This window comes from Scyliorhinus canicula, chromosome 7, assembly GCF_902713615.1.
Source record: "Scyliorhinus canicula chromosome 7, sScyCan1.1, whole genome shotgun sequence".
In the NCBI taxonomy this organism is placed as follows: domain Eukaryota; kingdom Metazoa; phylum Chordata; class Chondrichthyes; order Carcharhiniformes; family Scyliorhinidae; genus Scyliorhinus; species Scyliorhinus canicula.
The window spans coordinates 38,137,174-38,154,930 of NC_052152.1; the positions used below are offsets into that span (position 1 = coordinate 38,137,174).

Here is a 17,757-nt window from a genome sequence, read left to right on the forward strand (position 1 = left end):
GATTTGTGACTGTGCATGTCACGCCCTCGTGTTCATGAATTCCCTCAAAATTTCACCATTTAGCTAATACTGTGTCTCAATGTTATCTCTTCCAAATGCACTGCTGTGTATCTAACAGTGTGCGCCATGTGTCACCTCTTCACCAAGCCTATGTTCTCCTGTAAACACTGTCTTCAGTTTGTGGCAAGGTCCTCCCCTTTTCAACGAGGCGTCCAGCGTGACCGTAAAACGTTTTCTATATTCTCCTTGAGTTTGGTGGCAATCCTGACACCGTGAAAAGAAGTTGAGCATTTGGCACACAGACGAAGCTGCCAGGGAAGCGAGCCGATTCCACACGACCGTGGCTGCTGCAACGCTGGACGGAGCAAATTGGCTTTGGTGGGAATGCTGGAGTTTGTTCAGCTTGTGCCAGTGTCGCTTTCGGAAGAATTGCTCAACCAGACCTCCTGACAACAGGGATCTTCACGAGAGGTAAAAGCAGAAAACGCTGGCTGAACTCAGCAGGTCTGGCAAGCATCTGTGGAGAGGGACTCCATGTGACACTTCTGCAGAGCAGCTCTCGGCAGATGCTGCCAGACCTGCTGAGTTTATGCAGCATTTTCTGCCCCCCCCCCCCCCCCCCACCCCCGAGGTTTCCAGCATCCGCAGCTTTAGAGGCTTCGCTCTGCAATAGTGTCCTTCCAATCTGGCACCTAGACCTGGGTCACCTATCAAAGGCACCGCTGGGGACTGGAGAGATGCCCAGCTGCTGTCTCTCCCGCAGGATGCTCAAGGTCCACTGAAGTCGACCCGACTGCATGTTGCCAAATTGCAATTTGAAATCGTACATCCTGTACCCAAACCTAGGTCGTTCTTCCCCCACCCCCTTCTAAAAAAATCTGTCCAGTTGAGCCACCTCGGTTAAAGCAGAGCCAGCCCAGCAGCGGGATGAGTTCAGGAATGCGGGGGCCACGGGACAGAAGAGCCGGAGATCCCCCGGTGAGCCAGCGGTGACAAGTTGCTCTCACGTGTTGTTCGATGGAGCGCTCGTAACTTTTGGGACGCCTGTGAATCTCCGCATTGCCCTTCCTGGGCCGCTGACAACAGATGCGCAGAAGCAGGATGTAGGCTCCAGTGTGAGTTTAGCCGCAGAGCTGTGTGTGTGTGTGTGTGTGGTTGGGGGATGTGCAGGACCGGCTGAGCAGTATGATTGCAATCTGCTTACCATCGAGCTGGTAAGCAAACTGACAAAACACATGTCTTTAAATGGCTCTGATATGGTTTTGTTGCAGTGGCTGTGTGTGGGAGAGGGGGGGGGGGTAATGAATGATTAACAATTGCTGCTGCACGGTTTAAGTGTTGGGGGGGCGGGGAACCAGGGAAGATACTGTCCAACATCCCACCTCCAATTGATATGGACTGACCCGGGAGGCGGGTATGCTGCTGACAGCGAGCCCGCCCACAGCCGGGACCCGCCGTCCGATTGGCTGCTTTGCAGTGGGCGGGGCCACCGCAAGCCGATTGGAAGTGAGGGACAATGGGCGGCGAGCCGGGGGGGGGGGGGGGGGGGGGTTGCGGGCTGGTGGAGGCTGCTGCTGCTGTCAATCATCCCTGCTGCTGCTGGGGGGGTGCAGTGCGGCGGAGTGGAGAGGATCCGTGTGCAGGATGAGAGAGTGCAGCGGATCAGTGTGCAGAATGAGAGAGTGCAGCGGATCAGTGTGCAGGAGGAGCGACTGGTGAAGGATCAGTGTGCTGGAGGAGAGTGGAGAAGGGTCAGTGTGCCGGAGGAGAGAGTGGAGAGGATCAGTGTGCAGGAGGAGAGACTGGTGAAGGGTCAGTGTGCTGGAAGAGAGAGTGGAGAAGGGTCAGTGTGCCGGAGGAGCGACTGGTGAAGGGTCAGGGTGCTGGAGGAGTGAGTGGAGAAGGGTCAGTGTGCAGGAGGAGAGAGTGGAGAAGGGTCAGTGTGCTGGAGGAGAGAGTGGAGAGGATCAGTGTGCTAGAGGGGAGAGGATCAGTGTGCTGGAGGAGAGAGGATCAGTGTGCTGGAGGAGAGGGGAGAAGGGTCAGTGTGCAGGAGGAGAGAGTGGAGAAGGGTCTGTCTAGGAGGAGAGAGTGGAGAGGGTCAGTGTGCTGGAGGAGAGAGTGTAGAGGGTCAGTGTGCAGGAGGAGAGAGGATCAGAGTGCTGGAGGAGAGGGGAGAAGGGTCAGTGTGCAGGAGGAGAGAGTGGAGAGGGTCAGTGTGTAGGAGGAGAGAGGGGAGAGGATCAGTGTGCTGGAGGAGAGGGGAGAAGGGTCAGTGTGCTGGAGGACAGAGTGGTGAAAGGTCAGTGTGCAGGAGGAGAGAGTGGTGAAGGGTCAGTATGCTGGAGGGGAGAGTGGAGAGGATCAGTGTGCAGGAGGACAGAGTGAGGGTGTGACTGACTGGCACTTTTAAACTGAGGGGCAGATTCCACTGACTGCTTTGATTTGATCGCCCTCCGACCCCCATCTCACTGCCCAAGATCGATTCCAGAGTCGCATCACCCCCCTTCCCCCACCCTCGCCCTCTTTTCAGGATTGAAGTTTTATTATCCAGTCCAAATGGTGGAAATATGACTTGAGTTCTGATGATTTCTTTGGTTGGTCTTCTCGCGAAATACATGAGCAAGTGGAAGAAAAAAACGTGCATCTGTTAAAGCTGGGCTTTTGGTATCTGATGGGATGTATTTGGCCTGTTCACTTCATACATTGGTTGGTGACAGCCTTGCTTCGGCTGTCTAGGTTCAATTCAACAAATGTTGATTCATCCATCTGAAAGGATTATGCACCACACCCCTCCCTGGTTGATTTGAAGTGAGTATCTGCTATTTCTACTGCTAACGGGTTAAATGATTTGTTTCCGTAAATTGTGATTAGTTAACTGTGCTGTCGTCTTCTGGGGAGCCAATTAATTACCTTGCAATGGCTTCTCTTCCCGCACTCACCTCTTGCTGACCCTCGCTGATCTACCCTTGCCCCACCACTCCTGTTTCTCTTCTTTCTGCTGCCCCATGTGTTCAGTCCCATGTGCATGTCGTACCCAACTGTATCTTGGTGCTGCCTCACTTGAAAAGAGCAAGATAAAGAAGAAATGATGGCCAGACAGATCTAGACTCAGGAAATAGCACAGTGTCTTTAACCAACTCGTTCCTTCTGACTGGGCACTGTTTGGCCTTGGTGTCCTATTTAACCCTGCTGTTATGTTTGTGACTGCACAAAACATGCAACAAAAATAAGTTGGAAGGGATAAGATTTGCATGAAAACTGAGACTTCACTCAGGCTTGGACTGGGCTGCGATCTGAATATTCTTAATGATAACAGTTTTGTGAGAGAGAGAGAGAGCGAGGGAGAGAAAAGAGTATGGTTGGCAGTGCTAATAAGGGATTCTTTCAAATAATTTAAATGTAAAAACATAAGAAATAGGAACAGGCCATGTGGCCCATCGAGTCTGCCCTGCCATAACAGTACGTTCATAGCTGACCTTTGCTTTCAACTCCACAATAATAATTATTTAACAAGTAGGCTTACATTAATGCTGCAATGAAGTTACTGTGAAAATCCCCTAGTCGCCACACTCCGGCTTCTGTTCGGTTACACAGAGGGAGAATTCAGAATGGCCAATTCACCGAACAAGCCCATCTTTCGGGACTTGTGGGAGGGAACCGGAGCACCCGGAGGAAACCCACGCAGACATGGGGAGAAAGTGCAGACTCCGCACAGACAATGACACAAGCTGGGAACCGAATCCGGGTCCCTGGGCACTGTGAAGCAGCAGTGCTAACCACTGTGCTACCACGCCGCCCTAGATTCCCCAGGTCTTAGAAAGAACCTTTCTTTCAGTCTCTACCCTGTCAAGCCCATTCAGAATCTTGCATGTTCCAATGGGATCACCTTTGATTATTCTAAAGCTATGAGAGTATGGGTTAATTTATTCAACCTCCCATCATCGGACAAACCTCTCAACACAGGAACTAATCTAGTGAACCTTCGCTTCCAATGCAAGTACATAATTAAATATAGAGACCAAAACTGCACACAGTACTTCACCAAAGCGCTATACAGGGACTTTTGCCTTCCTAATTGCTTACCGTATCTGCTAGCTAACTTTGTGCTCCCTATATGAGTAAACCCAAGTCTCTCTGAACATCAACATTTACAAGTTCCGCAATCATTTAAAAAAATTCAACTTCTCTTTTCTTACAACCAAAGTGAACAGCCTACAAAATGTGTAAGAATCTAAGAATAACCTAGGAAATTGCTTAAGACTCGTGTTAATATGAGAGTGAATACATTCCCAAAAAAGTTAAACTGCTAGTTCTTTGTATACTAGAGTTAAGAAAGTTTTAAACAAAAACTTTCAGTTTTAAACAAAGATGTGCGGGTTAGGTGGATTGGCCATGATAAATTCCCCTTAGTGTCCAAAATTGCCCTTAGTGTTGAGTGGGGTTACTGTGTTATGGGGATAGGGTGGAGGTGTTGACCTTGGGTAGGGTGCTCTTTCCAAGAGCCGGTGCAGGCTCGATGGGCCGAATGGCCTCCTTCTGCACTTTAAATTCTATGTAAATCTATGTAGATATGATTGTTGGTGTATATCGCACACTACTGAACAATGGAAATGAAGTAATGATGAGAAACATATAATTCAGACACATGTAGAAGTAAAGACTCGATGGGCCGAATGGCCTCCTTCTGCACTGTAAATTCTATGATAAAAGAGAGCAATGATACTTGGTCATTTTAATCATCTCAAAATGGGCTGGAATAAAGTTGTTGGGCGTGATTCTGCGGGAATCGGCGGGGCGGGCATCTCCGGCGCCGAGGAGTGGCGTGAACCACTCTGGCGTCGGGCCGCCCCAAAAGTGCGGAATCCTCCGCACCTTCAGGGGCTAGGCCGGCGTCGGAGTCGTTTGAGGCGTGCCGGCCGGCGGGAAAGGGGCTTGGCACCATGCCAACCGGTGACGAAGGGCCACCGCCGGCAGGCGCAAGCGCGGGAGCGCCAGTGTGTGCTGGTGTCTTTCCAGGCGCATGCGCAGGGGGGGGTTCATCTCCGCGTCGGCCATCGCGGAGGACCACAGAGGCCGACGCAGAGGAATAGAATGCCCCCACGGCATCGGCCCGCCCGCAGATCGGTGGGCCCCAATCGCGGGCCAGGCCACTGGGGGCACCTCCCAGGGCCAGATCCCCCAGTGCCCCCCCCCCCCCCCCCGAGGCCGCCTGTATAGCCAGGTCCCGCCGGCAAATACCTGGCAGCCACTCGGCCCATCGCGGGCCGGAGAATCGCTGGGTGGGCCGCTGTTAGTGGCCGCCGACCGGTGCGGCGCGATTCCCGCCCCTGCCAAATTCCCGTCGCCTGAGAATCTGGCAGCCGGCGGGGGCGGGATTCACGCCACCCCCCCCGCCGTTTCTCCGGGGGGGGTCGGAAAATCCCGTCCAATATATGTAGTGAAAGTGGAGGGGGTGGTGGGGGTTTATGGAATGCATCCAGTAATCAAACAGATGCATGGGAAGTTGGACAGTAATCATGAGGGGAATGAAATACGAAAGTGATACTTAAGTTAGTCCGGTCGTATCTGTTTTGCCCACCAGATCTCAAAAAAGATACACTAGCCTGGAAGAAACTAGGTGGCAGATTCACCATACTGAAACCAGGGTTGAAACATTCAATTATGCCTATGTGTTTCACAAACCTGATTTGTGTTCCTGAGTTTATATGCTTGGGGGTGATTACAGCAAAACAATTTCCTCTGTTAAAAGGAACCAGAACATGGAAGCATTACGTTAAAATCAGAGAGAGATCATTTGGAAAGCACTTTTCATACAACCGGAAGTCATATCTGAAACTCTCTTCCCTCCAAAGGGGAAATGCTCAAGGGTGGTATTGAATAACTTTTCTTATGCATGCGTATTAAAAGAAATGAAACAACGGTGAGAATTGAATTTGAAGAACAGATCGGCTATGATCTAGCTGAATGTTGGAACAAACTCGAGGACCGAGGAGTTTAAAAGCCTATTCTTTTCACGTGTTTCTCTGTTGCTTAGTAACTTGCTGACCTGAAAATGCAAGAAGCAATGTATGATTCATTTCTGGAAAGTAAATGAGGCAAATAACTGTGAGTAAGAACTCGTGGTCATGACATTATTTGCTAATTTTCTGAGAGTAGAAGACAATGATGAGTTAAAGATTAGTACTGGACTGAAAAAATATTGCATTAATATACCATGTTTAACATAGTAAAATGACTTAAGGCGCTTCGCAGAAGTGTTGTCAAACAGAATTTGATACGGAGACATATAAGATGATATTAGGGTATTGACCAAAAGCTTGATCAAAGGTAGGTTTTGAGGAGCATTTTAAAAGAGAGGTGGAGAGGTTTATAGAGGTGATTCCAGGGTTAAGGCCACGGCTCAACGCACAGCCACTAATGGTGCAGCGATTAACATTGGGATTGCCTGAGAGGCCAGAATTGGAGGAACAGAGATCTCAGACAGTTATATGGCAGGAGGAGATTAGAGATGTGGTGGGGGGTTGGGGGGGAGATGGGTGAAAGGATTTGAAAACAATAATGAAAATTGAGAATAGTGGTAAATTTGAGAACAGTGGTGGACTGGAAGTCAATGTGTGTTAGCGAGCGATGGGGTGATGGTTGAACAGGACTTGGCATGAGTTATGGTGTAGTTCGCAGAGTTTAGGATGACGTCAAACATTTGGAATATGGGAGGCTGGCCAGGAGAGCATTGGGATGGAATGGTTAGAGGAGGTAAAAGCATGACTGAGGTTTTCAAGTGAATGAAGATGGGGCAGACACGGGCAGTGTTATGGAGGCGCAAGTACATGGTCTTGGTACTGAGAGTGCATGTGTACACTAAAAGGATGTCGCGGTTATGAACTATCTGCCTCAACATAAGACAATTGCCTGGGGTGAAATGGGAATGCTTGTGGGAAACAAAGACATTGAGCAGATTTTCTGACCCCTCCAAACCCCCGTGTTTTCCGGCAGCAGAGGGGTCTTGCCATTGGCTGATAGTGGGATCTTCTGGTGCTGTTGGCCTATGGTGTTTTGCATTGTTTGTCAACAGCGCTGCCGGGGAACCTGCTGTGGGGGGGGGGGGGGTCACCATCAGGGGACCAGAAGATTCCACCTGCAGGAAGGGCCAGAAAATTCAGCCCAATGGTCTCTTTGGTCTCCCAGTATTTAATTGGAGAAAGGTTGTTCCTATCCAGCACTGAGAAACACAGTGCTCACATCCTTTCTGGAGATAACACGGGAGAGAGTATTTGTCCCTGTGCTTCCAGGACGCAAATACTAGTGAGCTATTTAGTTCCGTGGTTTTTATGTTCACAGTTTGATTAACAGTTTTAAGTGGTTATTAAAGGATTATCCAGCTTTGATTTAGTTTCTAAACAGATGTTTGTTTGGTTCTGTGTTTAAAGGACAGCTCTGTTTGAATGTTAGAGATTTCGTATATGTCCATTTCAAAGACTTCCCTTTGCTCCTAGGCTCCTGAGGTCTGTACATAATGGATATTGGGCGAGTCAATATGGAGAAATCATGGGGGTCTTGAGAGGAGGCATGGAGGAAGAGTAGGGGGATGAAAGCAAGGGGCATAAGAACAATGTGGAGAACTGGACTTTCTAACTAGTCCACCTCTACACCTAAACTGCACCAACTCGGGAGTCGCAAAACCCACCTTTATCCCACAAACACCCCTCTGAGACAAAAATATAGTGGGAATCGGGTGAGGAAGTGGGGGCAGATTTCTGAAGTTGGGAATTGGACCGACTCACGTTTTACAAGTTGAACACGAAAATCCCGCCCAATACCTTCAATTGCTAGCAGTACTGGAGGACGTCCTGTCAAGTTAAATCCTGCATTTTTCTTAATAAAGTTTTCTTTTTATTTCAACTAGGTTCCAATGTTTGGGACAGATAAATGAGTACTTAGACCAAAAGGATCTAATCAGAGGAAGCCAGCATGGATTTGTAATGGGTAAGTCATGCACAATGAACCTAGTTAAACTTTTTGAACGAGTGACTACACTAGATAAGAAGTGTCCCTAGATGTTTTAAAGAACCCAACAGTTTGCATTTGTGTAGCACCTTTTGATGTAATAAAACTTTGCAAGGTGTTTTCTAAGGACTCTTATGTGGCAAAATTTAACATCTTCTGCATAAATGATATTAGGGCAAAACAATCAAAGTCTTGTCCAACAGCTGGATTTTAATGAGTGTTTTAAAGAAGAAAAACAAGTTAGAAGAGTAGAGAGATTAATGGAGGGTATTCCAAAACTTAAAGCTGTGGCACCTGAAGTCATGGCCATCAACAGCGGAGCAATAGACATGAAAGATGTTCAAGAGGCCATAATTAGAGGAGTGAGGATACCTCCGAGGATTCTAGTGCTGGAGGAGATGAGAAGTAGGAAGGGCACAGCCATGTAGAAATTTGAAAGCAAGGATCCAAATGTAGAATTTGAGCTGTTGTTTAACTGGGCCAATGCGCAGTCAATTCCAGCCCCACCTGACCCTGAGCCATAGCACAAGTGAATTAACCAAGAATCCTTACAAAATACCAAAAGTCTTTGGCCCTTGGCTGCCCAATAATTGCAGTCACCGGGTTTGTAAATGTAAAAATTACTTTTTTATTAATAACAAGAACTATAATGAAATGTGCAGCAAGTACAACTGGTTAACTATTATCTGACTCCTAATTCCCCAGTTCAACTTGCCCCCACCCTCACCCTTATCTATAGACACGCATACGCACACACACAAGACAGACAAACACAGAGGAAGAAAGGGGTAAAAATCATAAGTAAAAGGGGGAAAAAAGAGTCCTTGTTTCAGATGGTGTTTTATTTAGCATCTTACTCCACCGTACCCCACTTCAAGGGTGGGATTCTCCCCTACCTGGTGGGGCGGGCCATACTGGCGCTGAGGAGTGGCGTGAACCACTCCAGTGTAGGGCCGCCGGGAAGGTGCGGAAACCTCTGCAGAGTTGACGCCATGCCAGCTGGTGCCGAAGGGCTTGGCACCATGCCAACCGGCGCCGAAGGGCCTCCGCCGACCGGCACGAGTTGGCGCATGCGCGGGAGCGCCAGCGTGTGCGGGCATCATCCCAGCGCATGCACAGGGTGGTTCTTCTCCGCGCCAGCCATGGTGGAGTATTACACCGGCCGGCGCGGAGGGAAAGAGTGCCCCACGGCACAGGCCCGCCCGCGGACCGGTGGGCCCCGATCGCGGGCCAGGCCAGCATGGGGGCCCCCCTGGGGCCAGATCTCCCCGTGCCCCCTCGAGGACTCAGCAGGCCGCCCGCAGAGCCAGGTCCTGCCGGTACGGACCTGGTGTATTTTACGCCGGCGGGATCCGCCGAAAACGGACGGCCACTGGGCCCATCGCGGGCCGGAGAATCGCCAGGGGGGCCGCTGCCAATGGCCCCCGACCAGCGTGGCGCGATTCCCGCCCCCGGCGGAAAACCGGCGCTGGAGAATCCGGCAGCCGGTCGGAGAATCCCGCCCCAAATCTTTTCTTTCAGTTTGAGGCTTTTACTGTGGATTCATTCAGGCCTGTGCAGTTTCAGAAATCCAGAACTGACTACATTTCTGGAGAGAGAGGGTCCTGGTCTTTGTTTGCAGCCTGTCATGGTTCCCCTGTAGATGCATTCATTTCAGGTTCTCTGCAGTTCAAGAAACACATGACTCACAGCCTTTCTGGAGAAAACACGGGAGAGGGAGACCTTGTCCCTGTGCTTCCAGGATGCAAACTGAGCTTCCTGGAGGCAAACTGAGACCCTTGGGACTCTGAAATTGGGTGGCACGGTAACACAGTGGTTAGCACTGTTGCTTCACAATGCCAGGGAACCTGGTTCGATTCCTGGCTTGGGTCACTGTCTGTGTGGAGTCTGCATGTTCTCCCCGTGTCTGCGTGGGTTTCCTCCGGGTGCTCCGGTTTCCTCCCACAAAGTCTCGAAAGACGTGCTTGTTAGGTGAATTGGACCTTCTGAATTCTCCCTCTGTATACCCGAACAGGTGCCAGAATTTGGCGACTAGGAGATTTTCACAGTAACTTTATTGCAGTGTTAATGTAAGCCTACTTGTGACACTAATAAAGATTATTATTAAATCATTCCACTGGGACAGGATCCAATCACCACCTGCTACTGGGCAGAGTCCGGCCTTTTAGGCCAATTCATTGGCCCCCAGCCAATCAATCAAACCAAATCCTATCCCATCTCTCTCTCTGGTGCCGAAAAGCCTAAAGCTCCTGCTAAGACTAACAGAGTGTTCTCTCCTGCTAAGACTAACAGAGTGTTCTCTCCTGCAACTTCTGAATTCCTCATTCTCTCTGCTGCTTGACTCAAAGACACATGTCCATTAATCACCCATGGATCAAGATTCATAACGGCAAAATAAAAGAAAGGGGACATAAAGGAATAAGCAGGAAGGACCATTCCAACTGGGAACCAATTTAGGTCACCCAGCACTGGAATGATGGGTGAACAGGACTTGGTCTAGGTTAGGACAAGGATAGAAGAGTTTGGGATGATTGGATGTCGAACACATCCAAAAGCTGTCCAGAGGAGCATTGGAAATTCAGTCTTGAAGCAATAAAGACATCAATGAGAGTTTCAGTATTGGCAGAGTCAGGCGATGTTTACAGAGGTAGAAATAGGTGGTCCTAGTGATGGTTTAGATATGTGCTTGGAAAGTCATCTAAGACGCAGAGTTGCAAACATTTTGGTTCAGCCCCAGTTAACAGGAAGCGAGGGATGGAGTTGGTGTCTTGGGGAAGGAATTTGAATCTGGTTTATAAGTACAGCAACGTCATGTCCTTGAATCTTAACACCGAGTTTGTTGGTGAAGTATCAGCGTAGCAAAGCTTCCGAAAGAGTAGGACAAACCAGAAGTGCTGTAAGTTGCTGTTCAATGTGCTCCATCGTAATAATGAGTGCTGAAAGCCTCACTAATGGGGCGGAATTCTCCGACCCCCCGCAGGGTCGGGGAATTGCCCGGGGCCGACGTAAATCCCGCCCCCGCCGGAATTCTCCGGCAGCCGGGAATCGCGCCCCTCCGGTCGGCGGGCCCCCTGCGCCGATTGGCGGGCCCCCCACGGTGATTCTCCGGCCCGTGATGGGCCGAAGTCCCGCCGCTGTCAGGCCTCTCCCGCCAACGTGGTTTAAACCACCACTGTGGTTTAAAAAAAAAAGATTAAGGGGGGGGGGGGGGTTGTTGGGTTACGGGTATAGGGTGGATACGTGGGTTTGAGTAGGGTGATCATTGCTCGGCACAACATTGAGGGCCGAAGGGCCTGTTCTGTGCTGTAATGTTCTATGTTCCGGCGGGAGCCGGCGGCGGGAGCGGGCCCCGGGGTCCTGGGGGTGGGGGGGGGGGGGGGGGGGGGGGGGCGGCGGGGCGATCGGACCCATGGGGGTGCCCCCACGGTGACCTGGCCCGCGATCGGGGTTCACCGATCAGTGGGTGGGTCTGTGCTGTGGGGGCACTCTTTTTCTTCCGCCGCCGCCACAGCCTCCACCATGGTGGAGGCGGAAGAGACCCCCTCCACCGCGCATGTGCCGGTGGTGACGTCAGCGGCCACTGATGCTCCGCCGCATGCGCGGACTCGCGCCGACTGGCAAAGGCCTTTCGGCCAGCCACGACGCCGGCCAGCGTGGCGCCAAAGGCTGTTGGCGCCAGTCGGCGGAGCGGGAGCCACTCCAGCGCAGACCTAGCCCCTAAAGGTGCGGAGAATTCCGCACCTTTGGGGAGGCCCGACGCCGGAGTGGTTGGTGTCACTCCGCTATGCCGGGACCCCCCGCCCCGCCGGGTTGGGGAGAATTTCGCCCATGTTCTCAATGCCAAATCTGGGGCCTAAACTTTAAGAAAGCATTCAGTAACATTCCATATCATAGACTGCTAACACAAATGAGAATATATGGAATAGGAAGCAGCAGGAGCACAAACACCAGTAGGAACAGGTGTGGACCATATGGCCCATTGCACTTGCTCTGCCATTCAATATGCTCAAGACTGTTCTTAGGTTTCAACTCCACTTTCCTCATTGTTTCCATATCCCTTGATTCCCTGAGAGACCAGAAATCTGCCTGTCTGAGCCTTAAAAGTGTTCAACGATGCAGAATCCACAACCCTCTGGGGCAGAGAATATCAAAATAATTTCTCTCATCTAATTCCTAAATCATCAACCCCCTTATCCAGAGACTGCGCCCTCATGATTTAGCGGAAACAATTTCAGCATTCATCCTATCCGCCTCAGAACCTTGTACATTTCAGTGAAATAGAACCGTAGAATTCCGACAGTGCAGAAGGAGGCCATTCACCAACCATTCATCCGAGTCTGCACCGACTCTCCAAAAGAGCATGCTACCTAGACCCACACCTCACCCGTTCCCCATTACCTCGTGCATTGATCACGATCCACCTAACCTGCACATCTGGGGGCAGCAGGGTAGCATGGTGGTTAGCATAAATGCTTCACAGCTCCAGGGTCCCAGGTTCGATTCCCGGCTGGGTCACTGTCTGTGTGGAGTCTGCACGTCCTCCCCCTGTGTGCGTGGGTTTCCTCCGGGTTCTCCGGTTTCCTCCCACAGTCCAAAGATGTGCGGGTTAGGTGGATTGGCCATGCTAAATTGCCCGTAGTGTCCTAATAAAAGTAAGGTTAAGGGGGGGGGGGTTGTTGAGTTACGGGTATAGGGTGGATTCGTGGGTTTGAGTAGGGTGATCATGGCTCGGCACAACATTGAGGGCCGAAGGGCCTGTTCTGTGCTGTACTGTTCTATGTTCTATCTTTAGATTGTGGGAGGAACCCGGAGCACCCGTAGGAAACCCACGCAGACACGGGGAGAATGTGCAAACTCCACACAGTCAGTCACCCAAGGACAGAATTGAACCCGTGTCCCTGGCGCTGTGAGGCAGCAGTGCTAACCACGGTGCCACCATGCCGCCTCCCCCCTCTCACTTTTCCAAACTTCATCCAGAGAAAATTTGCCCCCTTTTTTTTACGGACTTGTATTTTATTTGTTTTTATTTTGTTTTTTTCGATTTGCAACATACTGACATTGGTCTGGAACTGGTTAGGAGCTCTCGTTTGGAGGTGATATGTTGTGGATGAGCACTACAATTGGCAGGAGGTGATCATGCTTGTCAGACGTCTATACAGGCTGCCCAATTTTCCACTGTTTTTATAAATGACCTGGATGAAGGGAAACAGGCCATATCCTGAGGGAAACAGGCCATATCCTGAGGGAAGCAGGCCATATCCTGAGGGAAGCAGGCCATATCCTGAGGGAAGCAGGCCATATCCTGAGGGAAACAGGCCATATCCTGAGGGAAACAGGCCATATCCTGAGGGAAGCAGGCCATATCCTGAGGGAAACAGGCCATATCCTGAGGGAAACAGGCCATATCCTGAGGGAAGCAGGCCATATCCTGAGGGAAACAGGCCATATCCTGAGGGAAGCAGGCCATATCCTGAGGGAAACAGGCCATATCCTGAGGGAAGCAGGCCATATCCTGAGGGAAGCAGGCCATATCCGGAGGGAAACAGGCCATATCCTGAGGGAAGCAGGCCATATCCTGAGGGAAGCAGGCCATATCCTGACAACACCAAATTAGATGGCAGAGTAAACATTATAACTGAGCGCCAGAAGTTGCAAAACACAGGCATTGATTAAGTGAGTGGGCAAAATGTATTTCTGTATTTATTTGTTTATTGCCCATCCCTAATTGCCCTTGAATCACTACAGTCCATGTGGTGTTGGTGCATCCAGAATGCTGTTTGGGAGGGAGTTCCGGGATTTTGAGCCAGCGACAGTGAAGGAAATGGAGTTAAATATGGGGACGATGGGGTCATCCATTTTGTATCTCAAGAGAGACAGATAAAACATTCAAAATACTGAGAAACTAGAATCTGTGGAGGAGCAAAGAGATTTGTGGGTCCTAGTACAGCAGTCACTACAAGTTACTGGACAGATGTAAAAAAAAAACACTGAAGGACTATTCGAATGTTGGCATTCACCAAAAGAAGGTTGGAGTACAGGGTGGAAGTTTTGTGACTTGTACATAGCTCTGATTTGACCACATTTACAGCACAAACCATTCACTTGTCTTTTCTATTTTTTAAATCATTCTTTTTAACTGTTCGCAATAAGGAAATAATACAAAATACATTTGGAAACCAATAATAATAATATTTTTATTGTCACAAGTATAGCCTTTGCAGTGAATGTAAGTTAAATACTGATGTATCAGCTGAATTCATATAACAGTTTCTCAATACTCTGAGATAATAATTCATCAAATATCGTTGGCGCTTGCCCATGCCATTGATAATTTGTACCAATGGGTCAGTCATTCGTTCCAACATGGCCTTGATACTTATTGTTAAAGGTGAAAGGAGTATCTGATGTATAGTGAATTTGTATTCAGTGGATATTTTCTGAGTATTATACACTTGGGAGAGTGACTGCTCCTACTGTGACTTTGCAATAGAAAATGCCATTTTAGGGTCATGCGGTATTATCGATATTTTAAAACAGATGAGTGCTTATGCTCCTCTTCAAGTTCCATTATTTAAGACCAGGGCTCGAGTATAATTGCTTCAGATAGATTTAGTTGCACACTATAAATAAAATTCGTAACATCACCTAGCCCACACATTTTGGAATTTGAGTGTCGCTCCTTCGCCCTTGCATATAAAGCAGAATCCATGCTGGTTGCAGCATCCAAGATCAGATTTACAGTTTGCTTCATACAGATAAAAGCTGTTTTCTGACCCTTGTGTTCCACCTTCAAATACTTGTGATATACATTGTGGATATCGAACATCTTTGTGAATGGGGGGGGGGGGGGGGGGGGGGGGGTTGGATGGTGAAGGGTGGGGGGGGGGTATGTAGGTGGCCGGTGGTCCCGTGATCCTGCCTGATCCATGATGAAGACCAAATAAAAGTTGAAGAGCTCAGTAAGAAATTTGTTAATGGGGATGTCGTGATCTCGAGGGGCTGCACGGGCTGTATCGGTTGTTTGGGAAATACCAGTTGAATGGAGGTGGTCACAAGGTGGGGAGATAGTCATGGCTGTTCCAGGTAGGCTATCCCACGTAATTAGCTGCAATCCAAAAAAGAGTGAATGGCTCAAGAGGGTTTCGCGCCCATTACGAGATACATGCCATCAGCAGGTGGCACAGAAAGTGGGGAGAGTAAGCACGTGGGCGGTTTTGCGGCATCATCTGCTTGTCATTTTGAGAGCAGAAGAACAGGGGTAAAGGCTGCCCAGCACAATTGAAGGGTTGCCCGAGCCCAAGGAAGGGAGCACTTAGGGAACAACGGTCAAATTTTGGGCACAGCGGTGATGAAGAGCAACATGCTCTGCAGGAAAGGTAGAACCCCAAACAGGGGAGATGGATGAGGGGCAGGAAGGACATAAAGGCACCTTCTGTATAACACCTTCTGCTGAAGACAGAGCTACCTTGAGATGACTGAGAACCGATGCCGCAAGAGATTGGACCTCTCCAGGGAGATGGTCACAGACATCCTTGACCTCATTGTGGAAGACCTCTCAGCGCTAGTTGCCATGCTCTGCCAATAGCCCTGAGTCACAGTGGCCTTGAAGTTTTTCCATTCTGACTCCTTCCAAGCATCCAGACAGGCACCAGGGCGCTTCCACCAGAGCCTTCTGCTCATTTGGGATAGGGGATAGAGCAGTCACCGACAGTGAGGTTGGCCTGCGCAGCAGATGTGAGGATCCACCCCCCCCCCCCCCCCCCCCCCCACTCAGATGACCTGTCACAAGTGAGTTATTCTCATCAAACATAATGGACGCGATCTAACCAAATCAAAAGAGTCCCGGGTGTTTCCCAGCGCTTGCAGCACCGAGAAACACCACACTATCTACCAGGACTCTGGTTCAATTAGGGGCCTTAGCGAGGAACTCCGTGACATGGCCACATGTAGTCCTGTTTCCTGCACTGAGGACCTCTGCTCGCTGCAACTCCACAGTGCAGAAGGAGATCGAGACGCCATTTAAAAATAGCATCTCGATCTCTCGACTCCCCGACCCTGACAAAATCTCAACTCATCCATAAGGGGGTCCGAGGGACCCCCACACAATGGGTGGCCGTGCCAGGACTGGCCCAATCCCCAGCACAGGAAAAACGCCAGCTTAGCAGTGTCCCTGCCAGCTTGTAGTGCTAGGATGCCAGGCTAGCAGTGCCAGGGTGCCACCATGGGCAGAGGGCAAGCATTTGGAGGCCTCCGACCCCCTGGGAGACCCTGACAAGTGCTATTCTGTCTGGTCCCCGTTTGTGGAGACCAGTATCGAACAGCGCTCGCCCAGGTCTTCAAGCCCAAGTGGTTAGGTACCAAAGCTGTGAGCACCTCGGGGAAATGCATGTTAGAGTTAGACTAGCTGTCTCGCTCTAATATGCAATTTTGTAAAATAATGATTTTGGATTGCGACGTCTTGTTTGATATTGTTTGATCTCGCAAGTTGTAGTGAGCCGGGCAGATCCCAGGAGCAGGATCTCCGGCATCGACTGGCCGCACCGCGTTTTGGGTGCAACACGGCCAATAGATCGTGGCCAATGATACTTCCCTCTCACTGACCATTCTCCCACAGGATCTCCCTCGGATGGTCCCCCCCCTCCCACCCCCAGCCAAAGAGAACACCTTGAGGTTTATGATTTCACTTAATGGTGCTGACGCTGGATCGAACAGTCACCTGGCATCTATCGGCCTCACCAAGAAGACCCCAGCCAAGCACCGATTAGCACGGTTACCCACAGACGACGTACCAGCACTTGGGGTGGCTCCCAGGCAGTTGGAGGCCCCCAGGCGGTCAGTGTCCGGGTAGGGAGGCAGCCTTGCACTGCTGTGCCACCTGGGCACTGCTAGTTTGAACCAAGCTTAAAGTCTGTTTTTCTGCAGTTTAATAGTTCTTCTGAAGCACATTCCACTTCTGTGAAAAATACCCCACTGGCTTCTTCAGTCCCATTTTAACCTTCCTGCAGCAAAACAGCACCAACACCTACACACTGGCATCAGCAGCCATTTTGAACAGTTTTGTATAATCAGGTGCTGCTAGAACAGGTGCAGTAATCAGCACAGCTTCCAAGCTGTCAAATGCAGTCTGCCACCCCTATATCCTTTCGTGTTTTTTCTTCTTCTTTAGCAAACTAGTTAGTAGAGCAAGTACACTTCAGAAATTTGACCCAAATCTTTCATAACATCCGCTCATGGCAAACATACCGCAGAAATCCTCATTTAGTTATAGGCACTGGGAGTTCCATAACTGCTTTTACTTCTGTGTGCTGTGGGGCCACTTGACCAGATCCAACAGTGTGGCCTAAGTATGTGACTTTTGCACATTCGCTTTAGCTGAATTTATAACCAAATTGGCTACCTGTAGTTGCTCAAATAGTTCCTTCAAATATGGTAAATGTTCTGCCTGGGTTGGGCTGAATACCCACTAAGTCATCAATGGAAATGGCACAATTGTTCAATCACTTTGTTTGAAGGTCTCTGAAACGTTGCTTGTTCATTTTCCATACCAAAGGGCAGTACTTTACATAGATACAGATCACGCAGCGTAACAAAAGCTGATATCCCTTTTGCACTTTCATGTCATGATATGCAAACATGCACCTAATGATATACAGACAGGCAGCTAATGAACACAAGAGAACAGGACATGACCAATGAGCAGGCAGGACACTCGGGTGGTATCTCACTATAAAAGGCATGAGGCATTCACAC

At 49.8% G+C, this 17,757-nt stretch overlaps 1 protein-coding gene across 4 annotated transcripts in view; it reads left to right on the plus strand.

The window, feature by feature from the left end:
* Positions 1 to 276: 276 nt before the first annotated feature.
* The window catches only part of LOC119968882 (NXPE family member 3-like), a 49,963-nt gene continuing 32,482 nt past the window's right edge, over positions 277 to 17,757 (plus strand). For 2 of the 4 annotated variants that reach the window (XM_038801815.1, XM_038801819.1), the window contains exons 1-2: positions 1,592 to 2,811; positions 7,907 to 7,986. The gene's annotated coding sequence lies outside the window, so the exon portion shown is untranslated. Of the gene's footprint in view, positions 472 to 898; positions 1,116 to 1,591; positions 2,812 to 7,906; positions 7,987 to 17,757 lie in introns of those variants that run through there. The other 2 variants (XM_038801817.1, XM_038801816.1) reach the window with 2 other exon arrangements.